This window comes from Scyliorhinus torazame, chromosome 1 (genome assembly GCF_047496885.1).
Source record: "Scyliorhinus torazame isolate Kashiwa2021f chromosome 1, sScyTor2.1, whole genome shotgun sequence".
Classification (NCBI taxonomy): Eukaryota; Metazoa; Chordata; class Chondrichthyes; order Carcharhiniformes; family Scyliorhinidae; genus Scyliorhinus; species Scyliorhinus torazame.
The window spans coordinates 408,291,568-408,317,796 of record NC_092707.1 but is presented as its reverse complement, the minus strand read 5'-3'; the positions used below and the strand labels follow the sequence as shown (position 1 = coordinate 408,317,796).

The 26,229-nt window shown below is 52.3% G+C and overlaps 1 protein-coding gene across 4 annotated transcripts in view; it reads left to right on the top strand.

The window, feature by feature from the left end:
- Nucleotides 1-1,326: 1,326 nt before the first annotated feature.
- LOC140428287 (uncharacterized) overlaps nt 1,327-26,229 on the top strand; it is a 64,964-nt gene continuing 40,061 nt past the window's right edge. The window contains exon 1 of one of the 4 annotated variants that reach the window (XM_072514632.1): nt 1,327-1,469. The gene's annotated coding sequence lies outside the window, so the exon portion shown is untranslated. Of the gene's footprint in view, nt 1,470-1,739; nt 1,863-26,229 lie in introns of those variants that run through there. The other 3 variants (XM_072514605.1, XM_072514596.1, XM_072514614.1) reach the window with 3 other exon arrangements.

Sequence of the window (26,229 nt, the reverse complement as noted above, 5' to 3'; positions counted from 1 at the left end):
ACTTGGCTCCTCCCATTCAGTACATCACCAGTATCCCATTATGATATTCAATCACCTGCTTAGCTAGGAGGGTATACAAGCATTCATAAATTATCCATTCTCTGGGGAATTTCCAACAACCATAACAATGTTCCATTAAGCCACTCTGTAAACAAGTAAATGGTTAAAATTAATAATGACTTTTATGACTTCTTAATTGCAGATTTAGCAGACACACAGTCTGGATACCTAAACCTATGTTCTTTAACAATAGGTAGGTAAAGTCGCTATAGTCCCAGATGACCATAGGCTGCTTTCCCTTTGAGGGGGGGCAGCTGACTGGTGGTGATGGACAAGGTTGAGAATGTGGGGCCTTTCTGGATAATCTCTTTAATAATATTACTGCAGCAAATATTCATCTTAACCCAAGCTTTTAAAAACAAGGGTGCCGCAAATATAAAATATGATGGCCGCTATTCTCCCCCCCCCCCACGCCGGGTGGGAGAATCGCCGGGGTGCCGCGCGAATCGCACCACGCCGCCCCGACCGCCGCACGTGATTCTCCCACCCCCCGGAAACCAGCGGCGCGCGATTCGCACCGGGCCGCTCGGAGAACCGGCGAGCGGCGATTCTCCGGCCGGATGGGCCGACCAGCCGCTACGACACAAAATGTTCCCGCCGGCGCCGTCCACCACTGGTCGCTGCCGGCGGGAACTCTGCGGGAACGCTGGGGGGGGCAGCCTTTGGGGGGAGGGGGGCTCCTTCACCGGGGTGGCCTCCGATGGGGTCTGACTCGCGACCGGGGCCCACCGATCGGCGGGCCGGCCTCTCCCCCCCAGGCCTACCTCCTTCCGCGCGTGGCCCCAGAACACCGGCTCCATGTTGGTGATAGGCCGGCGTGCGTAAGACGTTCCCCACGCATGCGCAGGATGGCGCGGTGCCCATTTGGCGCCGCGTAAAGACGCTGGAGCAGCGTGAACCGCTCCAGCGCCGTGCTGACCCCCTGTGGGGGCCAGAATAGGTTGTGTCCGGGCCCTGTTTGTGCCGTCGTGAAACGCGACGGCGTTCACGATGGCGCGAACATTTGGCCTCAATATCGGAGAATCGCCCCCACATGTACCAATTTCTTACATTCATCACAATGGCTACAGGTTAGAGAAATTCTTTGGCATTTGGAATAGTTGGATTGTGGAATGCCCTGTGCACAAAACATTGCACCAATGAAGTCCCGAACTTATATTAACAAGGAGCCTGGTTTTCCTTTGCAACATGAGGCATGTAAGGGGGACTGGAGAGGGAGCTGGAGAGTGGGATGGGACAATGACTCTTTAGAGGAATAGCTGATGCGGTTTCAAGGAGCCAGAAGCTTCTGTCTACGCTGAGACATTCCACCAACGTTATCAAAAACATACTTAAACTGCAATCTTAACCTTGATGAAGATGTTTCTGATTGGTCAGATTACCTGATATCATGTTTTATTTGTAACAAGGTAGGATATTTAAATTCCTCTTTTCCCCTTACTCTGTGTCTATTTTTCTATCTGTCTCTCCCTATGTCACTATGTATGTCTCCCTCTCTCTCTATCTCTGTGTCTCTCTCTCTGTTTCTGTCACTCTCTCATGCGCGCACTCTATCTCTGTTTCTTTCTCTCTCGTTCTCTGTCTCTATTATTTATTACTGGCATTTTCCTGCACCCTCCTCATTCCTGTCCGTCTCAACTCTGAGTTTGAAATTGTTAGCACTCATTAGCCCATTCTACATGTGCGCTGAACTGGGATCAGTGTCCATTGAGCCAGTCCCGAGAGAGTGGGTCCACCAGGGTCAGAGAGAGGGGATCTAACTTGGTCAGCACCACGGGAGAGGGAGAACTCCTGGACAACAGGTAAGACAGAGAATGACTCCGACTTTGAGAGTTTCTGGGGAAGTGGAGAGTGTGAGTTTTGAGGAGGGCACAGTTTGAGTTTTGAGGGGGTGACAGAGTGAGTTTTGAGGGGGTCAGTGTGAGTTTTGAGGGGGTGACAGAGTGAGTTTTGAGGGGGTGACAGAGTGAGTTTTGAGGGGGTGACAGAGTGAGTATTGAGGGGGGGACAGAGTGAGTTTTGAGGGGGTACAGAGTGAGTTTTGAGGGGGGACAGAGTGAGTATTGAGGGGGGACAGAGTGAGTTTTGAAGAGGGACAGAGTGAGTTTTGAGGGGGGACAGAGTGAGTTTTGAGGAGGGACAGAGTGAGTTTTGAGGGGGGACAGAGTGAGTTTTGAGGGGGTGAAAGAGTGAGTTTTGATGGGGGGACAGAGTGAGTTTTGAGGGGATGACAGAGTGAGTTTTGAGGGGGTGACAGAGTGAGTTTTGAGGAGGGACAGAGTGAGTTTTGAGGGGGGACAGAGTGAGTTTTGAGGAGGGACAGAGTGAGTTTTGAGGGGGTGACAGAATGGGTTTTGAGGGGGGGACAGAGTGAGTTTTGAGGGGGGACAGAGTGAGTTTTGAGGGGGAACAGAGTGAGTTTTGAGGGGGGTCAGTGTGTGTTTTGAGGGGAGACAGAGTGAATTTTGAGGGGGTGACAGAGTGAGTTTTGAGTGAGGACAGAGTGAGTTTTGAGGGGGGGACAGAGTGAGTTTTCAGGGGGCGACAGAGTGAGTTTTGAGGGGGGGACAGAGTGAGTTTTGAGGGGGAACAGAGTGAGTTTTGAGGGGTGGTCAGTGTGAGTTTTGAGGGGGGACAATGTGAGTTTTGAGGGGGTGAGAGAGGAAGTTTTGAGGGGGGGTCAGTGTGAGTTTTGAGGGGGGTCAGTGTGAGTTTAGAGGGGGTGACAGTATGAGTTTAGAGGGGGTGACAGAGTGAGTTTTGAGGGGGTGACAGAGTGAGTTTTGAGAGGGGTCAGTGTGAGTTTTGAGGGGAGGACAGAGTGAGTTTTGAGGGGGGTCAGAGAGTTTTGAGGGGGACAGAGTGAATTTTGATAGGGGGACAGAGTGAGTTTTGAGGGGGGACAGAGTGAGTTTTAAGGGGGACAGAGTGAGTTTTGAGGGGGGTCAGTGTGAGTTTTGAGGGGGGACACAGTGAGTTTTGAGGGGGGGCAGAGTGAGTTTTGAGGGGGACAGAGTGAGTTTTGAGGGGGGACAGAGTGAGTTTTGAGGGGGGTCAGTGTGAGTTTTGAGGGGGACAGTGTGAGTTTTGAGGGGGTCACAGTGTGAGTTTGGAGGGGGAACAGAGTGAGTTTTGAGGGGGGACAGAGTGAGTTTTGAGGGGGACAGACTGAGTTTTGAGGGGGGACAGAGTGAGTTATGAGGGGGGGACAGAGTGAGTTTTGAGGAGGGACAGAGTGAGATTTGAGGGGGGACAGAGTGAGTTTTGTGGGGGGACACAGTGAGTTTTGAGGGGGGACAGAGTGAGATATGAGGGGGGCACAGTGTGAGTTTTGAGGGGGGAACTGAATGAGTTTTGAGGTGTGACAGCGTGAGTTTTGAGGGTGGTCAGTGTGAGTTTTGAGGTGTGACAGCGTGAGTTTTGAGGGGGGTCAGTGTGAGTTTTGAGGTGTGACAATGTGAGTTTTGAGGGGGGACAGAGTAAGTTTTGTGGGGGGTAGAGTGAGTTTTGAGGGGGTACAGAGTGAGTTTTGAGGGGGGTCAGTGTGTGTTTTGAGGGGGGACAGAGTGAATTTTGAGGGGGTGACAGAGTGAGTTTTGAGGGAGGACAGAGTGAGTTTTGAGGGGGGGACAGAGTGAGTTTTCAGAGGGTGACAGAGTGAGTTTTGAGGGGGGGACAGAGTGAGTTTTGAGGGGGAACAGAGTGAGTTTTCAGGGGTGACAGAGTGAGTTTTGAGGGGTGGTCAGTGTGAGTTTTGAGGGGTAGACAATATGAGTTTTGAGGGGGTGAGAGAGGAAGTTTTGAGGGGGGGTCAGTGTGAGTTTAGAGGGGGTGACAGAGTGAGTTTTGAGGGGGTGACAGAGTGAGTTTTGAGGGGGGTCAGTGTGAGTTTTGAGGGGGGGACAGAGTGAGTTTTCAGGGGGGTCAGAGTGAGTTTTGAGGGGGACAGAGTGAATTTTGATGGGGGGACAGAGTGAGTTTTGAGGGGGGACAGAGTGAGTTTTGAGGGGGACAGAGTGAGTTTTGAGGGGGGTCAGTGTGAGTTTTGAGGGGGGACACAGTGAGTTTTGAGGGGGGACAGAGTGAGTTTTGAGGGGGACAGAGTGAGTTTTGAGGGGGGACAGAGTGAGTTTTGAGGGGGGTCAGTGTGAATTTTGAGGGGGTGAAAGAGTGAGTTTTGATGGGGGGACAGAGTGAGTTTTGAGGGGATGACAGAGTGAGTTTTGAGGGGGTGACAGAGTGAGTTTTGAGGAGGGACAGAGTGAGTTTTGAGGGGGGACAGAGTGAGTTTTGAGGAGGGACAGAGTGAGTTTTGAGGGGGTGACAGAATGGGTTTTGAGGGGGGGACAGAGTGAGTTTTGAGGGGGGACAGAGTGAGTTTTGAGGGGGAACAGAGTGAGTTTTGAGGGGGGTCAGTGTGTGTTTTGAGGGGAGACAGAGTGAATTTTGAGGGGGTGACAGAGTGAGTTTTGAGTGAGGACAGAGTGAGTTTTGAGGGGGGGACAGAGTGAGTTTTCAGGGGGCGACAGAGTGAGTTTTGAGGGGGGGACAGAGTGAGTTTTGAGGGGGAACAGAGTGAGTTTTGAGGGGTGGTCAGTGTGAGTTTTGAGGGGGGACAATGTGAGTTTTGAGGGGGTGAGAGAGGAAGTTTTGAGGGGGGGTCAGTGTGAGTTTTGAGGGGGGTCAGTGTGAGTTTAGAGGGGGTGACAGTATGAGTTTAGAGGGGGTGACAGAGTGAGTTTTGAGGGGGTGACAGAGTGAGTTTTGAGAGGGGTCAGTGTGAGTTTTGAGGGGAGGACAGAGTGAGTTTTGAGGGGGGTCAGAGAGTTTTGAGGGGGACAGAGTGAATTTTGATAGGGGGACAGAGTGAGTTTTGAGGGGGGACAGAGTGAGTTTTAAGGGGGACAGAGTGAGTTTTGAGGGGGGTCAGTGTGAGTTTTGAGGGGGGACACAGTGAGTTTTGAGGGGGGGCAGAGTGAGTTTTGAGGGGGACAGAGTGAGTTTTGAGGGGGGACAGAGTGAGTTTTGAGGGGGGTCAGTGTGAGTTTTGAGGGGGACAGTGTGAGTTTTGAGGGGGTCACAGTGTGAGTTTGGAGGGGGAACAGAGTGAGTTTTGAGGGGGGACAGAGTGAGTTTTGAGGGGGACAGACTGAGTTTTGAGGGGGGACAGAGTGAGTTATGAGGGGGGGACAGAGTGAGTTTTGAGGAGGGACAGAGTGAGATTTGAGGGGGGACAGAGTGAGTTTTGTGGGGGGACACAGTGAGTTTTGAGGGGGGACAGAGTGAGATATGAGGGGGGCACAGTGTGAGTTTTGAGGGGGGAACTGAATGAGTTTTGAGGTGTGACAGCGTGAGTTTTGAGGGTGGTCAGTGTGAGTTTTGAGGTGTGACAGCGTGAGTTTTGAGGGGGGTCAGTGTGAGTTTTGAGGTGTGACAATGTGAGTTTTGAGGGGGGACAGAGTAAGTTTTGTGGGGGGTAGAGTGAGTTTTGAGGGGGTACAGAGTGAGTTTTGAGGGGGGTCAGTGTGTGTTTTGAGGGGGGACAGAGTGAATTTTGAGGGGGTGACAGAGTGAGTTTTGAGGGAGGACAGAGTGAGTTTTGAGGGGGGGACAGAGTGAGTTTTCAGAGGGTGACAGAGTGAGTTTTGAGGGGGGACAGAGTGAGTTTTGAGGGGGAACAGAGTGAGTTTTCAGGGGTGACAGAGTGAGTTTTGAGGGGTGGTCAGTGTGAGTTTTGAGGGGTAGACAATATGAGTTTTGAGGGGGTGAGAGAGGAAGTTTTGAGGGGGGGTCAGTGTGAGTTTAGAGGGGGTGACAGAGTGAGTTTTGAGGGGGTGACAGAGTGAGTTTTGAGGGGGGTCAGTGTGAGTTTTGAGGGGGGGACAGAGTGAGTTTTCAGGGGGGTCAGAGTGAGTTTTGAGGGGGACAGAGTGAATTTTGATGGGGGGACAGAGTGAGTTTTGAGGGGGGACAGAGTGAGTTTTGAGGGGGACAGAGTGAGTTTTGAGGGGGGTCAGTGTGAGTTTTGAGGGGGGACACAGTGAGTTTTGAGGGGGGACAGAGTGAGTTTTGAGGGGGACAGAGTGAGTTTTGAGGGGGGACAGAGTGAGTTTTGAGGGGGGTCAGTGTGAATTTTGAGGGGGGACAGAGTAAGTTTTGAGGGGGGCACAGTGTGAGTTTGGAGGGGGAACAGAGTGAGTTTTGAGGGGGGGTCAGTGTGAGTTTTGAGGGGGGACAGAGTGAGTTTTGAGGGGGACAGACTGAGTTTTGAGGGGGACAGACTGAGTTTTGAGGGGGACAGAGTGAGTTTTGAGGGGGGGACAGAGTGAGTTTTGAGGGGGGACAGAGTGAGTTTTGAGGGGGGTAAGTGAGTTTTAACAGGGGGGACAGAGTGAGTTTTGAGGGGGGACAGAGTGAGTTTTGAGGGGGGACACAGTGAGTTTTGAGGGGGGGACACAGTGAGTTTTGAGGGGGGACACAGTGTGTTTTGAGGGGGGCACAGTGTGAGTTTTGAGGGGGGAACAGAGTGAGTTTTGAGGGGGGAACAGAGTGAGTTTTGAGGGGGAACAGAGTGAGTTTTGAGGGGGGAGTGAGTGAGTTTTGAGGGGAGGTCAGTGTGAGTTTTGAGGGGGGAACAGAGTGAGTTTTGAGGGGGTACAGAGTGAGTTTTGAGGGGGGACAGAGTGAGTATTGAGGGGGGACAGAGTGAGTTTTGAGGAGGGACAGAGTGAGTTTTGAGGGGGGACAGAGTGAGTTTTGAGGGGGTGAAAGAGTGAGTTTTGATGGGGGGACAGAGTGAGTTTTGAGGGGATGACAGAGTGAGTTTTGAGGGGGTGACAGAGTGAGTTTTGAGGAGGGACAGAGTGAGTTTTGAGGGGGGACAGAGTGAGTTTTGAGGAGGGACAGAGTGAGTTTTGAGGGGGTGACAGAATGGGTTTTGAGGGGGGGACAGAGTGAGTTTTGAGGGGGGACAGAGTGAGTTTTGAAGGGGAACAGAGTGAGTTTTGAGGGGGGTCAGTGTGTGTTTTGAGGGGGGACAGAGTGAATTTTGAGGGGGTGACAGAGTGAGTTTTGAGTGAGGACAGAGTGAGTTTTGAGGGGGAGACAGAGTGAGTTTTCAGGGGGCGACAGAGTGAGTTTTGAGGGGGGGACAGAGTGAGTTTTGAGGGGGAACAGAGTGAGTTCTGAGGGGTGGTCAGTGTGAGTTTTGAGGGGGGACAATGTGAGTTTTGAGGGGGTGAGAGAGGAAGTTTTGAGGGGGGGTCAGTGTGAGTTTTGAGGGGGGTCAGTGTAAGTTTAGAGGGGGTGACAGTATGAGTTTAGAGGGGGTGACAGAGTGAGTTTTGAGGGGGTGACAGAGTGAGTTTTGAGAGGGGTCAGTGTGAGTTTTGAGGGGAGGACAGAGTGAGTTTTGAGGGGGGTCAGAGAGTTTTGAGGGGGACAGAGTGAATTTTGATAGGGGGACAGAGTGAGTTTTGAGGGGGGACAGAGTGAGTTTTAAGGGGGACAGAGTGAGTTTTGAGGGGGGTCAGTGTGAGTTTTGAGGGGGGACAGAGTGAGTTTTGAGGGGGACAGAGTGAGTTTTGAGGGGGGACAGAGTGAGTTTTGAGGGGGGTCAGTGTGAGTTTTGAGGGGGACAGTGTGAGTTTTGAGGGGGTCACAGTGTCAGTTTGGAGGGGGAACAGAGTGAGTTTTGAGGGGGGACAGAGTGAGTTTTGAGGGGGACAGACTGAGTTTTGAGGGGGGACAGAGTGAGTTATGAGGGGGGGACAGAGTGAGTTTTGAGGAGGGACAGAGTGAGATTTGAGGGGGGACAGAGTGAGTTTTGTGGGGGGACACAGTGAGTTTTGAGGGGGGACAGAGTGAGATATGAGGGGGGCACAGTGTGAGTTTTGAGGGGGGAACTGAATGAGTTTTGAGGTGTGACAGCGTGAGTTTTGAGGGTGGTCAGTGTGAGTTTTGAGGTGTGACAGCGTGAGTTTTGAGGGGGGTCAGTGTGAGTTTTGAGGTGTGACAATGTGAGTTTTGAGGGGGGACAGAGTAAGTTTTGTGGGGGGTAGAGTGAGTTTTGAGGGGGTACAGAGTGAGTTTTGAGGGGGGTCAGTGTGTGTTTTGAGGGGGGACAGAGTGAATTTTGAGGGGGTGACAGAGTGAGTTTTGAGGGAGGACAGAGTGAGTTTTGAGGGGGGGACAGAGTGAGTTTTCAGAGGGTGACAGAGTGAGTTTTGAGGGTGGGACAGAGTGAGTTTTGAGGGGGAACAGAGTGAGTTTTGAGGGGTGACAGAGTGAGTTTTGAGGGGTGGTCAGTGTGAGTTTTGAGGGGTAGACAATATGAGTTTTGAGGGGGTGAGAGAGGAAGTTTTGAGGGGGGGTCAGTGTGAGTTTAGAGGGGGTGACAGAGTGAGTTTTGAGGGGGTGACAGAGTGAGTTTTGAGGGGGGTCAGTGTGAGTTTTGAGGGGGGGACAGAGTGAGTTTTGAGGGGGGTCAGAGTGAGTTTTGAGGGGGACAGAGTGAATTTTGATGGGGGGACAGAGTGAGTTTTGAGGGGGGACAGAGTGAGTTTTGAGGGGGACAGAGTGAGTTTTGAGGGGGGTCAGTGTGAGTTTTGAGGGGGGACACAGTGAGTTTTGAGGGGGGACAGAGTGAGTTTTGAGGGGGACAGAGTGAGTTTTGAGGGGGGACAGAGTGAGTTTTGAGGGGGGTCAGTGTGAATTTTGAGGGGGGACAGAGTGAGTTTTGAGGGGGGCACAGTGTGAGTTTGGAGGGGGAACAGAGTGAGTTTTGAGGGGGGGTCAGTGTGAGTTTTGAGGGGGGACAGAGTGAGTTTTGAGGGGGACAGACTGAGTTTTGAGGGGGACAGACTGAGTTTTGAGGGGGACAGAGTGAGTTTTGAGGGGGGGACAGAGTGAGTTTTGAGGGGGGACAGAGTGAGTTTTGAGGGGGGTAAGTGAGTTTTAACAGGGGGGACAGAGTGAGTTTTGAGGGGGGACAGAGTGAGTTTTGTGGGGGGACACAGTGAGTTTTGAGGGGGGACAGAGTGAGTTTTGAGGGGGGACACAGTGAGTTTTGAGGGGGGGACACAGTGAGTTTTGAGGGGGGACACAGTGAGTTTTGAGGGGGGCACAGTGTGAGTTTTGAGGGGGGAACAGAGTGAGTTTTGAGGGGGGAACAGAGTGAGTTTTGAGGGGGAACAGAGTGAGTTTTGAGGGGGGAGTGAGTGAGTTTTGAGGGGAGGTCAGTGTGAGTTTTGAGGGGGGAACAGAGTGAGTTTTGAGGGGGAACAGAGTGAGTTTTGAGGGGGGAGTGAGTGAGTTTTGAGAGGGGGTCAGTGTGAGTTTTGAGGGGGGAACAGAGTGAGTTTTGAGGGGGGGTCAGTGTGAGTTTTGAGGTGTGGTCAGTCTGAGTTTTGATGGGGGGAATGAGTGAGTTTTGAGGGGGGACAGAGTGAGTTTAGAGGGGGTAGAGTGAGTTTTGAGGAGGGACAGAGTGAGTTTTGAGGGGGGACAGAGTGAGTTTTGAGGGGGTGACAGAGTGAGTTTTGATGGGGGGACAGAGTGAGTTTTGAGGAGGGACAGAGTGAGTTTTGAGGGGGTGACAGAGTGAGTTTTGATAGGGGGCCAGAGTGAGTTTTGATGAGGGACAGAGTGAGTTTTGAGGGGATGACAGAGTGAGTTTTGAGGGGGTGACAGAGTGAGTTTTGAGGAGGGACAGAGTGAGTTTTGAGGGGGGACAGAGTGAGTTTTGAGGGGGTGACAGAATGGGTTTTGAGGGGGGGACAGAGTGAGTTTTGAGGTGGGACAGAGTGAGTTTTGAGGGGGAACAGAGTGTGTTTTGAGTGGGGTCAGTGTGTGTTTTGAGGGGGGTCAGAGTGAATTTTGAGGGGGTGACAGAGTGAGTTTTGAGGGAGGGCAGAGTGAGTTTTCAGGGGGGGGACAGAGTGAGTTTTGAGGGGGGGACAGAGACAGATTTGAGGGGGAACAGAGTGAGTTTTGAGGGGTGACAGAGTGAGTTTTGAGGGGTGGTCAGTGTGAGTTTTGAGGGGTAGACAATATGAGTTTTGAGGGGGTGAGAGAGGAAGTTTTGAGGGGGGTCAGTATGAGTTTAGAGGGGGTGACAGAGTGAGCTTTGAGGGGGTGACAGAGTGAGTTTTGAGAGGGGTCAGTGTGAGTTTTGAGGGGGGGACAGAGTGAGTTTTGAGGGGGGTCAGAGTGAGTTTTGAGGGGGACAGAGTGAATTTTGATGGGGGGACAGAGTGAGTTTTGAGGGGGGACAGAGTGAGTTTTGAGGGGGACAGAGTGAGTTTTGAGGGGGGTCAGTGTGAGTTTTGAGGGGGGACACAGTGATTTTTGAGGGGGGACAGAGTGAGTTTTGAGGGGGACAGAGTGAGTTTTGAGGGGGGACAGAGTGAGCTTTGAGGGGGGTCAGTGTGAATTTTGAGGGGGACAGCGTGAGTTTTGAGGGGGGCACAGTGTGAATTTTGAGGTGGAACAGAGTGAGTTTTGAGGGGGACAGAGTGAGTTTTGAGGGGGACAGACTGAGTTTTGAGGGGGGACAGAGTGAGTTTTGAGGGGGGGACAGAGTGAGTTTTGAGGAGGGACAGAGTGAGATTTGAGGGGGGACAGAGTGAGTTTTGAGGGGGGTAAGTGAGTTTTCAGGGGGCACAGAGTGAGTTTTAAGGGGGGACAGAGTGAGTTTTGTGGGGGGCACAGTGTGAGTTTTGAGGGGGGAACAGAGTGAGTTTTGAGGTGTGACAGCGCGAGTTTTGAGGGTGGTCAGTGTGAGTTTTGAGGTGTGACAGCGTGAGTTTTGAGGGGGGTCAGTGTGAGTTTTGAGGTGTGACAATGTATGTTTTGAGGGGGGACAGAGTAAGTTTTGAGGGGGGTCAGTGTGAGTTTTGAGGGGGGTCAGTGTGAGTTTTGAGGTGTGACAATGTGAGTTTTGAGAGGGGACAGAGTGAGTTTTGAGGGGGGTAGAGTGAGTTTTGAGGGGGGACAGAGTGAGTTCTGAGGGGGGTCAGAGTGAGTTTTGAGAGGGGAAAGAGTAAGTTTTGAGGGGGGTCAGTGTGAGTTTTGAGGTGTGACAGCATGAGTTTTGAGGGGGGACAGAGTGAGTTTTGAGGGGGACAGAGTGAGTTTTGAGGGGGGTCAGTGTGAGTTTTGAGGTGTGTCAGCGTGAGTTTTGAGGGGGGACAGAGTGAGTTTTGAGGGGGACAGAGTGAGTTTTGAGGAGGGACAGAGTGAGTTTTGAGGGGGGTCAGTGTGAGTTTTGAGGTGTGACAGCGTGAGTTTTGAGGGGGGACAGAGTGAGTTTTGAGGGGGACAGAGTGAGTTTTGAGGGGGGTCAGTGTGAGTTTTGAGGGGGGACAGAGTGAGTTTTGAGGGGGGACAGAGTGAGTTTTGAGGGGGGACAGAGTGAGTTTTGAGGGGGGTCAGTGTGAGTTTTGAGGGGGACAGAGTGAGTTTTGAGGGGGGCACAGTGTGAGTTTGGAGGGGGAACAGAGGGAGTTTTGAGGGGGGACAGAGTAAGTTTTGAGGGAGGACAGAGTGAGTTTTGAGGGGGGACAGAGTGAGTTTTGAGTGGGACAGACTGAGTTTTGAGGGGGGACAGAGTGAGTTTTGAGTGGGACAGACTGAGTTTTGAGGGGGGACAGAGTGAGTTTTGAGGGGGGGACAGGGTGAGTTTTAGGGGGTTAAGTGTGAGTTTTGAGGGGGGACAGAGTGAGTTTTGAGGGGGGACAGAGTGAGTTTTGAGGGGGGACACAGTGAGTTTTGAGGGGGGACAGAGTGCGTTTTGAGGGGGGCACAGTGTGAGTTTTGAGGGGGGAACAGAGTGAGTTTTGAGGGGGAACAGAGTGAGCTTTGATGGGGGACAGAGTGAGTTTTGAGGGAGGGTCAGTGTGAGTTTTGAGGGGGGAAAAGAGTGAATTTTGAGGGGGGGTCAATGTGAATTTTGAAGGGAAACAGGGTGAGTTTTCAGGGGGGGTCAGTGTGAGTTTTGAGGGGTGGTCAGTCTGAGTTTTGATGGGGGGACAGAGTGAGTTTTGAGGGGGGACAGAGTGAGTTTGGAGGGGGTGTCAATGTGAGTTTTCTGGGGGATTCAGTCTGAGTTTTGAGGGGGGAACAGAGTGAGTTTTGACGGGGGACAGAGTGAGTTTTGAGGGGGATCAGTGTGAGTTTTGAGGGGATCAGTGTGAGTTTTGAGGAGGGGACAGAGTGAGTATTGAGGCGGGACAGAGTGAGTGTTGAGGGGGGACAGAGTGAGTTTTGAGGAGGGACAGAGTGAGTTTTGATGGGGGGACAGAGTGAATTTTGAGGGGGGACAGAGTGAATTTTGAGGGGGGACAGAGTGAGTTTTGAGGGGGGACAGAGTGAGTTTTGAGGGGGAACAGAGTGAGTTTTGAGGGGTGACAGAGTGAGTTTTGAGGGGTGGTCAGTGTGAGTTTTGAGGGGGGACAATGTGAGTTTTGAGGGGGTGAGAGAGGAAGTTTTGAGGGGGGGTCAGTGTGAGTTTTGAGGGGGGTCAGTATGAGTTTAGAGGGGGTGACAGAGTGAGTTTTGAGGGGGTGACAGAGTGAGTTTTGAGGGGGGTCAGTGTGAGTTTTGAGGGGAGGACAGAGTGAGTTTTGAGGGGGGTCAGAGAGTTTTGAGGGGGACAGAGTGAATTTTGATAGGGGGACAGAGTGAGTTTTGAGGGGGGACAGAGTGAGTTTTAAGGGGGACAGAGTGAGTTTTGAGGGGGGTCAGTGTGAGTTTTGAGGGGGGACACAGTGAGTTTTGAGGGGGGACAGAGTGAGTTTTGAGGGGGACAGAGTGAGTTTTGAGGGGGGTCAGTGTGAGTTTTGAGGGGGGTCAGTGTGAGTTTTGAGGGGGACAGTGTGAGTTTTGAGGGGGTCACAGTGTGAGTTTGGAGGGGGAACAGAGTGAGTTTTGAGGGGGGACAGAGTGAGTTTTGAGGGGGACAGACTGAGTTTTGAGGGGGGACAGAGTGAGTTATGAGGGGGGGACAGAGTGAGTTTTGAGGAGGGACAGAGTGAGATTTGAGGGGGGACAGAGTGAGTTTTGTGGGGGGACACAGTGAGTTTTGAGGGGGGACAGAGTGAGATATGAGGGGGGCACAGTGTGAGTTTTGAGGGGGGAACAGAATGAGTTTTGAGGTGTGACAGCGTGCGTTTTGAGGGTGGTCAGTGTGAGTTTTGAGGTGTGACAGCGTGAGTTTTGAGGGGGGTCAGTGTGAGTTTTGAGGTGTGACAATGTGAGTTTTGAGGGGGGACAGAGTAAGTTTTGAGGTGGGTAGAGTGAGTTTTGAGGGGGTACAGAGTGAGTTTTGAGGGGGGTCAGTGTGTGTTTTGAGGGGGGACAGAGTGAATTTTGAGGGGGTGACAGAGTGAGTTTTGAGGGAGGACAGAGTGAGTTTTGAGGGGGGGACAGAGTGAGTTTTCAGAGGGTGACAGAGTGAGTTTTGAGGGGGGGACAGAGTGAGTTTTGAGGGGGAACAGAGTGAGTTTTGAGGGGTGACAGAGTGAGTTTTGAGGGGTGGTCAGTGTGAGTTTTGAGGGGTAGACAATATGAGTTTTGAGGGGGTGAGAGAGGAAGTTTTGAGGGGGGGTCAGTGTGAGTTTAGAGGGGGTGACAGAGTGAGTTTTGAGGGGGTGACAGAGTGAGTTTTGAGGGGGGTCAGTGTGAGTTTTGAGGGGGGGACAGAGTGAGTTTTGAGGGGGGTCAGAGTGAGTTTTGAGGGGGACAGAGTGAATTTTGATGGGGGGACAGAGTGAGTTTTGAGGGGGGACAGAGTGAGTTTTGAGGGGGACAGAGTGAGTTTTGAGGGGGGTCAGTGTGAGTTTTGAGGGGGGACAGTGAGTTTTGAGGGGGGACAGAGTGAGTTTTGAGGGGGACAGAGTGAGTTTTGAGGGGGGACAGAGTGAGTTTTGAGGGGGGTCAGTGTGAATTTTGAGGGGGGACAGAGTGAGTTTTGAGGGGGGCACAGTGTGAGTTTGGAGGGGGAACAGAGTGAGTTTTGAGGGGGGTCAGTGTGAGTTTTGAGGGGGAACAGAGTGAGTTTTGAGGGCGACAGACTGAGTTTTGAGGGGGACAGAGTGAGTTTTGAGGGGGGGACAGAGTGAGTTTTGAGGAGGGACAGAGTGAGTTTTGAGGGTGGACAGAGTGAGTTTTGAGGGGGGTAAGTGAGTTTTCAGGGGGGACAGAGTGAGTTTTGAGGGGGGACAGAGTGAGTTTTGTGGGGGGACACAGTGAGTTTTGAGGGGGGACAGAGTGAGTTTTGAGGGGGGACACAGTGAGTTTTGAGGGGGGACACAGTGAGTTTTGAGGGGGGACACAGTGAGTTTTGAGGGGGGCACAGTGTGAGTTTTGAGGGGGGAACAGAGTGAGTTTTGAGGGGGAACAGAGTGAGTTTTGAGGGGGGGAGTGAGTGAGTTTTGATGTAGGTCAGTGTGAATTTTGAGGGGGGAACAGAGTGAGTTTTGAGGGGGAACAGAGTGAGTTTTGAGGGGGAGTGAGTGAGTTTTGAGAGGGGGTCAGTGTGAGTTTTGAGGGGGGGAACAGAGTGAGTTTTGAGGGGGGGTCAGTGTGAGTTTTGAGGTGTGGTCAGTCTGAGTTTTGATGGGGGGAATGAGTGAGTTTTGAGGGGGGACAGAGTGAGTTTAGAGGGGGTAGAGTGAGTTTTGACGAGGGACAGAGTGAGTTTTGAGGGGGGACAGAGTGAGTTTTGAGGGGGTGACAGAGTGAGTTTTGATGGGGGGACAGAGTGAGTTTTGAGGAGGGACAGAGTGAGTTTTGAGGGGGTGACAGAGTGAGTTTTGATAGGGGGACAGAGTGAGTTTTGATGAGGGACAGAGTGAGTTTTGAGGGGATGACAGAGTGAGTTTTGAGGGGGTGACAGAGTGAGTTTTGAGGAGAGACAGAGTGAGTTTTGAGGGGGGACAGAGTGAGTGTTGAGGAGGGACAGAGTGAGTTTTGAGGTGGGACAGAGTGAGTTTTGAGGGGGAACAGAGTGTGTTTTGAGGGGGGACAGTGTGTGTTTTGAGGGGGGACAGAGTGAATTTTGAGGGGGTGACAGAGTGAGTTTTGAGGGAGGACAGAGTGAGTTTTCAGGGGGGGACAGAGTGAGTTTTGAGGGGGGGACAGAGACAGATTTGAGGGGGAACAGAGTGAGTTTTGAGGGGTGACAGAGTGAGTTTTGAGCGGTGGTCAGTGTGAGTTTTGAGGGGTAGACAATATGAGTTTTGAGGGGGTGAGAGAGGAAGTTTTGAGGGGGGTCAGTATGAGTTTAGAGGGGGTGACAGAGTAAGCTTTGAGGGGGTGACAGAGTGAGTTTTAAGAGGGGTCAGTGTGAGTTTTGAGGGGGGGAGAGAGTGAGTTTTGAGGGGGGTCAGAGTGAGTTTTGAGGGGGGCAGAGTGAATTTTGATGGGGGGACAGAGTGAGTTTTGAGGGGGGACAGAGTGAGTTTTGAGGGGGACAGAGTGAGTTTTGAGGGGGGTCAGTGTGAGTTTTGAGGGGGGACACAGTGAGTTTTGAGGGGGGACAGAGTGAGTTTTGAGGGGGACAGAGTGAGTTTTGAGGGGGGACAGAGTGAGCTTTGAGGGGGGTCAGTGTGAATTTTGAGGGGGACAGCGTGAGTTTTGAGGGGGGCACAGTGTGAATTTTGAGGGGGAACAGAGTGAGTTTTGAGGGGGACAGAGTGAGTTTTGAGGGGGACAGACTGAGTTTTGAGGGGGGACAGAGTGAGTTTTGAGGGGGGGACAGAGTGAGTTTTGAGGAGGGACAGAGTGAGATTTGAGGGGGGACAGAGTGAGTTTTGAGGGGGGTAAGTGAGTTTTCAGGGGGCACAGAGTGAGTTTTGAGGGGGGACAGAGTGAGTTTTGTGGGGGGCACAGTGTGAGTTTTGAGGGGGGAACAGAGTGAGTTTTGAGGTGTGACAGCGCGAGTTTTGAGGGGGGTCAGTGTGAGTTTTGAGGTGTGACAGCGTGAGTTTTGAGGGGGGTCAGTGTGAGTTTTGAGGTGTGACAATGTGAGTTTTGAGGGGGGACAGAGTAAGTTTTGAGGGGGGTAGAGTGAGTTTTGAGGGGGGACAGAGTGAGTTCTGAGGGGGGTCAGAGTGAGTTTTGAGGTGTGACAGCATGAGTTTTGAGGGGGGACAGAGTGAGTTTTGAGGGGGACAGAGTGAGTTTTGAGAGGGGACAGAGTGAGTTTTGAGAGGGGACAGAGTGAGTTTTGAGGGGGGACAGAGTGAGTTTTGAGGTGTGACAGCATGAGTTTTGAGGGTGGACAGAGTGAGTTTTGAGGGGGACAGAGTGAGTTTTGAGGGGGGTCAGTGTGAGTTTTGAGGTGTGTCAGCGTGAGTTTTGAGGAGGGACAGAGTGAGTTTTGAGGGGGACAGAGTGAGTTTTGAGGGGGGACAGAGTGAGTTTTGAGGGGGGTCAGTGTGAGTTTTGAGGTGTGACAGCGTGAGTTTTGAGGGGGGACAGAGTGAGTTTTGAGGGGGACAGAGTGAGTTTTGAGGGGGGTCAGTGTGAGTTTTGAGGTGTGTCAGCGTGAGTTTTGAGGGGGGACAGAGTGAGTTTTGAGGGGGACAGAGTGAGTTTTGAGGGGGGTCAGTGTGAGTTTTGAGGGGGGACAGAGTGAGTTTTGAGGGGGACAGAGTGAGTTTTGAGGGGGGTCAGTGTGAGTTTTGAGGGGGACAGAGTGAGTTTTGAGGGGGGCACAGTGTGAGTTTGGAGGGGGAACAGAGGGAGTTTGGAGGGGGGACAGAGTAAGTTTTGAGGGAGGACAGAGTGAGTTTTGAGGGGGGACAGAGTGAGTTTTGAGTGGGACAGACTGAGTTTTGAGGGGGGACAGAGTGAGTTTTGAGTGGGACAGACTGAGTTTTGAGGGGGGACAGAGTGAGTTTTGAGGGGGGGACAGGGTGAGTTTTAGGGGGTTAAGTGTGAGTTTTGAGGGGGGACAGAGTGAGTTTTGAGGGGGGACAGAGTGAGTTTTGAGGGGGGACACAGTGAGTTTTGAGGGGGGACAGAGTGAGTTTTGAGGGGGGTAAGTGAGTTTTCAGGGGGCACAGAGTGAGTTTTGAGGGGGGACAGAGTGAGTTTTGTGGGGGGCACAGTGTGAGTTTTGAGGGGGGAACAGAGTGAGTTTTGAGGTGTGACAGCGCGAGTTTTGAGGGTGGTCAGTGTGAGTTTTGAGGTGTGACAGCGTGAGTTTTGAGGGGGGTCAGTGTGAGTTTTGAGGTGTGACAATGTGAGTTTTGAGGGGGGACAGAGTAAGTTTTGAGGGGGGTAGAGTGAGTTTTGAGGGGGGACAGAGTGAGTTCTGAGGGGGGTCAGAGTGAGTTTTGAGAGGGGACAGAGTGAGTTTTGAGGGGGGTCAGTGTGAGTTTTGAGGTGTGACAGCATGAGTTTTGAGGGGGGACAGAGTGAGTTTTGAGGGGGACAGAGTGAGTTTTGAGGGGGGTCAGTGTGAGTTTTGAGGTGTGTCAGCGTGAGTTTTGAGGGGGGACAGAGTGAGTTTTGAGGGGGACAGAGTGAGTTTTGAGGGGGGACAGAGTGAGTTTTGAGGGGGGTCAGTGTGAGTTTTGAGGTGTGACAGCGTGAGTATTGAGGGGGGACAGAGTGAGTTTTGAGGGGGACAGAGTGAGTTTTGAGGGGGGTCAGTGTGAGTTTTGAGGGGGGACAGAGTGAGTTTTGAGGGGGGACAGAGTGAGTTTTGAGGGGGGACAGAGTGAGTTTTGAGGGGGGTCAGTGTGGGTTTTGAGGGGGACAGAGTGAGTTTTGAGGGGGGCACAGTGTGAGTTTGGAGGGGGAACAGAGGGAGTTTTGAGGGGGGACAGAGTAAGTTTTGAGGGAGGACAGAGTGAGTTTTGAGGGGGGACAGAGTGAGTTTTGAGTGGGACAGACTGAGTTTTGAGGGGGGACAGAGTGAGTTTTGAGTGGGACCGACTGAGTTTTGAGGGGGGACAGAGTGAGTTTTGAGGGGGGGACAGGGTGAGTTTTAGGGGGTTAAGTGTGAGTTTTGAGGGGGGACAGAGTGAGTTTTGAGGGGGGACAGAGTGAGTTTTGAGGGGGGACACAGTGAGTTTTGATGGGGGACAGAGTGAGTTTTGAGGGGGGCACAGTGTGAGTTTTGAGGGGGGAACAGAGTGAGTTTTGAGGGGGAACAGAGTGAGCTTTGATGGGGGACAGAGTGAGTTTTGAGGGAGGGTCAGTGTGAGTTTTGAGGGGGGAAAAGAGTGAATTTTGAGGGGGGGTCAATGTGAATTTTGAGGGGAAACAGGGTGAGTTTTCAGGGGGGGTCAGTGTGAGTTTTGAGGGGTGGTCAGTCTGAGTTTTGATGGGGGGACAGAGTGAGTTTTGAGGGGGGACAGAGTGAGTTTGGAGGGGGTGTCAATGTGAGTTTTCAGGGGGATTCAGTCTGAGTTTTGAGGGGGGAACAGAGTGAGTTTTGACGGGGGACAGAGTGAGTTTTGAGGGGGATCAGTGTGAGTTTTGAGGGGATCAGTGTGAGTTTTGAGGAGGGGACAGAGTGAGTATTGAGGCAGGACAGAGTGAGTGTTGAGGGGGGACAGAGTGAGTTTTGAGGAGGGACAGAGAGAGTTTTGATGGGGGGACAGAGTGAATTTTGAGGGGGGACAGAGTGAGTTTTGAGGGGGGACAGAGTGAGTTTTGAGGGGAACAGAGTGAGATTTGAGGAGGGACAGAGTGAGTTTTGAGGGGGGACAGAGTAAGTTTTGAGGGGGGACAGAGTGAGTTTTGAGTGGGGTCAGTGTGAGTTTTGAGGTGTGACAGCGTGAGTTTTGAGGGGGACAGAGTGAGTTTTGAGGGGGGACAGAGTGAGTTTTGTGGGGGGTCAGTGTGAGTTTTGAGGGGGACAGAGTGATTTTTGAGGGGGGCACAGTATGTGTTTGGAGGGGGAACAGAGTGAGTTTTGAGGGGGGACAGAGTGAGTTTTGAGGGAGGACAGAGTGAGTTTTGAGGGGTGACAGAGTGAGTTTTGGGGGGACAGACTGAGTTTTGAGGGGGGACAGAGTGAATTTTGAGGGGGACAGACTGAGTTTTGAGGGGGGACAGAGTGAGTTTTGAGGGGGGGACAGAGTGAGTTTTGAGGGGGACAGAGTGAGTTTTCAGGGGGCACAGTGTGAGTTTGGAGGGGGAACAGAGGGAGTTTTGAGGGGTACAGAGTGAGTTTTGAGGGGGGACAGAGTGAGTTTTGAGGGGGACAGAGTGAGTTTTGAGGGGGGTCAGTGTGAGTTTTGAGGGGGGACACAGTGAGTTTTGAGGGGGGACAGAGTGAGTTTTGAGGGGGACAGAGTGAGTTTTGAGGGTGGACAGAGTGAGCTTTGAGGGGGGTCAGTGTGAATTTTGAGGGGGACAGCGTGAGTTTTGAGGGGGGCACAGTGTGAGTTTTGAGGGGGAACAGAGTGAGTTTTGAGGATGGACAGAGTGAGTTTTGAGGGGGACAGACTGAGTTTTGAGGGGGGACAGAGTGAGTTTTGAGGGGGGGACAGAGTGAGTTTTGAGGAGGGACAGAGTGAGATTTGAGGGGGGACAGAGTGAGTTTTGAGGGGGGTAAGTGAGTTTTCAGGGGGCACAGAGTGAGTTTTGAGGGGGGACAGAGTGAGTTTTGTGGGGGGCACAGTGTGAGTTTTGAGGGGGGAACAGAGTGAGTTTTGAGCTGTGACAGCGCGAGTTTTGAGGGTGGTCAGTGTGAGTTTTGAGGTGTGACAGCGTGAGTTTTGAGGGGGGTCAGTGTGAGTTTTGAGGTGTGACAATGTGAGTTTTGAGGGGGGACAGAGTAAGTTTTGAGGGGGGTAGAGTGAGTTTTGAGGGGGGACAGAGTGAGTTCTGAGGGGGGTCAGAGTGAGTTTTGAGGGGGGACAGAGTGAGTTTTGAGGGGGGTCTGTGTGAGTTTTGAGGTGTGACAGCATGAGTTTTGAGGGGGGACAGAGTGAGTTTTGAGGGGGACAGAGTGAGTTTTGAGGGGGGTCAGTGTGAGTTTTGAGGTGTGTCAGCGTGAGTTTTGAGGGGGGACAGAGTGAGTTTAGAGGGGGACAGAGTGAGTTTTGAGGGGGGACAGAGTTTTGAGGGGGGTCAGTGTGAGTTTTGAGGTGTGACAGCGTGAGTTTTGAGGGGGGACAGAGTGAGTTTTGAGGGGGACAGAGTGAGTTTTGAGGGGGGTCAGTGTGAGTTTTGAGGGGGGACAGAGTGAGTTTTGAGGGGGGACAGAGTGAGTTTTGAGGGGGGACAGAGTAAGTTTTGAGGGGGGTCAGTGTGAGTTTTGAGGGGGACAGAGTGAGTTTTGAGGGGGGCACAGTGTGAGTTTGGAGGGGGAACAGAGGGAGTTTTGAGGGGGGACAGAGTAAGTTTTGAGGGAGGACAGAGTGAGTTTTGAGGGGGGACAGAGTGAGTTTTGAGTGGGACAGACTGAGTTTTGAGGGGGGACAGAGTGAGTTTTGAGTGGGACAGACTGAGTTTTGAGGGGGGACAGAGTGAGTTTTGAGGGGGGGACAGGGTGAGTTTTAGGGGGTTAAGTGTGAGTTTTGAGGGTGGACAGAGTGAGTTTTGAGGGGGGACAGAGTGAGTTTTGAGGGGGGACACAGTGAGTTTTGAGGGGGGACAGAGTGAGTTTTGAGGGGGGCACAGTGTGAGTTTTGAGGGGGGAACAGAGTGAGTTTTGAGGGGGAACAGAGTGAGTTTTGATGGGGGACAGAGTGAGTTTTGAGGGAGGGTCAGTGTGAGTTTTGAGGGGGGAAAAGAGTGAATTTTGAGGGGGGGTCAATGTGAATTTTGAGGGGAAACAGGGTGAGTTTTCAGGGGGGTCAGTGTGAGTTTTGAGGGGTGGTCAGTCTGAGTTTTGATGGGGGGACAGAGTGAGTTTTGAGGGGGGACAGAGTGAGTTTGGAGGTGGTGTCAATGTGAGTTTTCAGGAGGATTCAGTCTGAGTTTTGAGAGGGGAACAGAGTGAGTTTTGACGGGGGACAGAGTGAGTTTTGAGGGGGATCAGTGTGAGTTTTGAGGGGATCAGTGTGAGTTTTGAGGAGGGGACAGAGTGAGTATTGAGGCGGACAGAGTGAGTGTTGAGGGGGGACAGAGTGAGTTTTGAGGAGGGACAGAGTGAGTTTTCATGGGGGGACAGAGTGAATTTTGAGGGGGGACAGAGTGAATTTTGAGGGGGGACAGAGTGAGTTTTGAGGGGGGACAGAGTGAGTTTTGAGGGGAACAGAGTGAGATTTGAGGAGGGACAGAGTGAGTTTTGAGGGGGGACAGAGTAAGTTTTGAGGGGGGACAGAGTGAGTTTTGAGTGGGGTCAGTGTGAGTTTTGAGGTGTGACAGCGTGAGTTTTGAGGGGGGACAGAGTGAGTTTTGAGAAGGACAGAGTGAGTTTTGAGGGGGGTCAGTGTGAATTTTGATGGGGGACAGAGTTAGTTTTGAGGGGGGACAGAGTGAGTTTTGAGGGGGACAGAGTGAGTTTTGAGGGGGGACAGAGTGAGTTTTGGGGGGGGTCAGTGTGAGTTCTGAGGGGGACAGAGTGATTTTTGAGGGGGGCACAGTATGTGTTTGGAGGGGGAACAGAGTGAGTTTTGAGGGGGGACAGAGTGAGTTTTGAGGGGGACAGACTGAGTTTTGAGGGGGGACAGAGTGAATTTTGAGGGGGACAGACTGAGTTTTGAGGGGGGACAGAGTGAGTTTTGAGGGGGGGACAGAGTGAGTTTTGAGGGGGACAGAGTGAGTTTTGAGGGGGGACAGAGTGAGTTTTGAGGGGGACAGAGTGAGTTTTGAGGGGGACAGAGTGAGTTTTGAGGGAGGTCTGTGTGAGTTTTGATGGGGGACAGAGTGAGTTTTGAGGGGGGCACACTGTGTGTTTGGAGGGGGAACAGAGTGAGTTATGAGGGGGGACAGAGTGAGTTTTGAGGGAGGACAGAGTGAGTTTTGAGGGGGGACAGAGTGAGTTTTGAGTGGGACAGACTGAGTTTTGATGGGGGACGGAGTGAGTTTTGAGTGGGACAGACTGAGTTTTGAGGGGGGACGGAGTGAGTTTTGAGTGGGACAGACTGAGTTTTGAGGGGGGACAGAGTGAGTTTTGAGGGGGACAGACTGAGTTTTGAGGGGGGACAGAATGAGTTTTGAGGGGGGGACAGAGTGAGTTTTGAGGAGGGACAGTGTGAGTTTTATGGGGGGACAGAGTGAGTTTTAGGGGGTTAAGTGTGAGTTTTGAGGGGCGACATAGTGAGTTTTGAGGGGGGACAGAGTGAGTTTTGAGGGGGGACACAGTGAGTTTTGTGGGGGGACAGAGTGAGTTTTGAGGGGGGCACAGTGTGAGTTTTGAGGGGGGAACAGAGTGAGTTTTGAGGGGGAACAGAGTGAGTTTTGAGGGGGGACGGAGTGAATTTTGAGGGGGGGTCAATGTGAGTTTTGAGGGGAAACAGGGTGAGTTTTCAGGGGGGGTCAGTGTGAGTTTTGAGGGGTGGTCAGTCTGAGTTTTGATGGGGGGACAGAGTGAGTTTTGAGGGGGGACAGAGTGAGTTTGGAGGGGCTGTCAATGTGAGTTTACAGGGGGATTCAGTCTGAGTTTTGAGGGGGGAACAGAGTGAGTTTTGACGGGGACAGAGTGAGTTTTGAGGGGGATCAGTGTGAGTTTTGAGGGGATCAGTGTGAGTTTTGAGGAGGGGACAGAGTGAGTATTGAGGCGGGACAGAGTGAGTGTTGACGGGGGACAGAGTGAGTTTTGAGGGGTGGTCAGTCTGAGTTTTGATGGGGGGACAGAGTGAGTTTTGAGGGGGGACAGAGTGAGTTTGGAGGGGCTGTCAATGTGAGTTTACAGGGGGATTCAGTCTGAGTTTTGAGGGGGGAACAGAGTGAGTTTTGACGGGGACAGAGTGAGTTTTGAGGGGGATCAGTGTGAGTTTTGAGGGGATCAGTGTGAGTTTTGAGGAGGGGACAGAGTGAGTATTGAGGCGGGACAGAGTGAGTGTTGAGGGGGGACAGAGTGAGTTTTGAGGGGGGTCAGTGTGAGTTTTGAGGGGGGACAGAGTGAGTTTTGAGGGGGGACAGAGTGAGTTTTGAGGGGGGACAGAGTGAGTTTTGAGTGGGGTCAGTGTGAGTTTTGAGGGGGGTCAGTGTGAGTTTTGAGGTGTGACAGCGTGAGATTTGAGGGGGGACAGAGTGAGTTTTGAGGGGGACAGAGTGAGTTTTGAGGGGGGTCAGTGTGAGTTTTGAGGGGGGACAGAGTGAGTTTTGAGGGGGGACAGAGTAAGTTTTGAGGGGGGACAGAGTGAGTTTTGAGTGGGGTCAGTGTGAGTTTTGAGGTGTGACAGCGTGAGTTTTGAGGGGGGACAGAGTGAGTTTTGAGAAGGACAGAGTGAGTTTTGAGGGGGGTCAGTGTGAGTTTTGATGGGGGACAGAGTTAGTTTTGAGGGGGGACAGAGTGAGTTTTGAGGGGGACAGAGTGAGTTTTGAGGGGGACAGAGTGAGTTTTGGGGGGGGTCAGTGTGAGTTCTGAGGGGGACAGAGTGATTTTTGAGGGGGGCACAGTATGTGTTTGGAGGGGGAACAGAGTGAGTTTGAGGGGGGACAGAGTGAGTTTTGAGGGAGGACAGAGTGAGTTTTGAGGGGGGACAGAGTGAGTTTTGAGGGGGACAGACTGAGTTTTGAGGGGGGACAGAGTGAATTTTGAGGGGGACAGACTGAGTTTTGAGGGGGGACAGAGTGAGTTTTGAGGGGGGGACAGAGTGAGTTTTGAGGGGGACAGAGTGAGTTTTGAGGGGGGACAGAGTGAGTTTTGAGGGGGACAGAGTGAGTTTTGAGGGGGACAGAGTGAGTTTTGAGGGAGGTCTGTGTGAGTTTTGATGGGGGACAGAGTGAGTTTTGAGGAGGGCACAGTGTGTGTTTGGAGGGGGAACAGAGTGAGTTTTGAGGGGGGACAGAGTGAGTTTTGAGGGAGGACAGAGTGAGTTTTGAGGGGGACAGAGTGAGTTTTGAGGGGGGCACAGTGTGAGTTTTGAGGGGGGAACAGAGTGAGTTTTGAGGGGGAACAGAGTGAGTTTTGATGGGGGACAGAGTGAGTTTTGAGGGAGGGTCAGTGTGAGTTTTGAGGGGGGAAAAGAGTGAATTTTGAGGGGGGGTCAATGTGAATTTTGAGGGGAAACAGGGTGAGTTTTCAGGGGGGTCAGTGTGAGTTTTGAGGGGTGGTCAGTCTGAGTTTTGATGGGGGGACAGAGTGAGTTTTGAGGGGGGACAGAGTGAGTTTGGAGGTGGTGTCAATGTGAGTTTTCAGGAGGATTCAGTCTGAGTTTTGAGGGGGGAACAGAGTGAGTTTTGACGGGGGACAGAGTGAGTTTTGAGGGGGATCAGTGTGAGTTTTGAGGGGATCAGTGTGAGTTTTGAGGAGGGGACAGAGTGAGTATTGAGGCGGACAGAGTGAGTGTTGAGGGGGGACAGAGTGAGTTTTGAGGAGGGACAGAGTGAGTTTTAATGGGGGGACAGAGTGAATTTTGAGGGGGACAGAGTGAATTTTGAGGGGGGACAGAGTGAGTTTTGAGGGGGGACAGAGTGAGTTTTGAGGGGAACAGAGTGAGATTTGAGGAGGGACAGAGTGAGTTTTGAGGGGGGACAGAGTAAGTTTTGAGGGGGGACAGAGTGAGTTTTGAGTGGGGTCAGTGTGAGTTTTGAGGTGTGACAGCGTGAGTTTTGAGGGGGGACAGAGTGAGTTTTGAGAAGGACAGAGTGAGTTTTGAGGGGGGTCAGTGTGAATTTTGATGGGGGACAGAGTTAGTTTTGAGGGGGGACAGAGTGAGTTTTGAGGGGGACAGAGTGAGTTTTGAGGGGGACAGAGTGAGTTTTGGGGGGGGTCAGTGTGAGTTCTGAGGGGGACAGAGTGATTTTTGAGGGGGGCACAGTATGTGTTTGGAGGGGGAACAGAGTGAGTTTTGAGGGGGGACAGAGTGAGTTTTGAGGGAGGACAGAGTGAGTTTTGAGGGGGGACAGAGTGAGTTTTGAGGGGGACAGACTGAGTTTTGAGGGGGGACAGAGTGAATTTTGAGGGGGACAGACTGAGTTTTGAGGGGGGACAGAGTGAGTTTTGAGGGGGGGACAGAGTGAGTTTTGAGGGGGACAGAGTGAGTTTTGAGGGGGGACAGAGTGAGTTTTGAGGGGGACAGAGTGAGTTTTGAGGGGGACAGAGTGAGTTTTGAGGGAGGTCTGTGTGAGTTTTGATGGGGGACAGAGTGAGTTTTGAGGGGGGCACACTGTGTGTTTGGAGGGGGAACAGAGTGAGTTATGAGGGGGGACAGAGTGAGTTTTGAGGGAGGACAGAGTGAGTTTTGAGGGGGGACAGAGTGAGTTTTGAGTGGGACAGACTGAGTTTTGATGGGGGACGGAGTGAGTTTTGAGTGGGACTGACTGAGTTTTGAGGGGGGACGGAGTGAGTTTTGAGTGGGACAGACTGAGTTTTGAGGGGGGACAGAGTGAGTTTTGAGGGGGACAGACTGAGTTTTGAGGGGGGACAGAGTGAGTTTTGAGGGGGGGACAGAGTGAGTTTTGAGGAGGGACAGTGTGAGTTTTATGGGGGGACAGAGTGAGTTTTAGGGGGTTAAGTGTGAGTTTTGAGGGGGGACATAGTGAGTTTTGAGGGGGGACAGAGTGAGTTTTGAGGGGGGACACAGTGAGTTTTGAGGGGGGACAGAGTGAGTTTTGAGGGGGGCACAGTGTGAGTTTTGAGGGGGGAACAGAGTGAGTTTTGAGGGGGAACAGAGTGAGTTTTGAGGGGGGACGGAGTGAATTTTGAGGGGGGGTCAATGTGAGTTTTGAGGGGAAACAGGGTGAGTTTTCAGGGGGGGTCAGTGTGAGTTTTGAGGGGTGGTCAGTCTGAGTTTTGATGGGGGGACAGAGTGAGTTTTGAGGGGGGACAGAGTGAGTTTGGAGGGGCTGTCAATGTGAGTTTACAGGGGGATTCAGTCTGAGTTTTGAGGGGGGAACAGAGTGAGTTTTGACGGGGACAGAGTGAGTTTTGAGGGGGATCAGTGTGAGTTTTGAGGGGATCAGTGTGAGTTTTGAGGAGGGGACAGAGTGAGTATTGAGGCGGGACAGAGTGAGTGTTGACGGGGGACAGAGTGAGTTTTGAGGGGTGGTCAGTCTGAGTTTTGATGGGGGGACAGAGTGAGTTTTGAG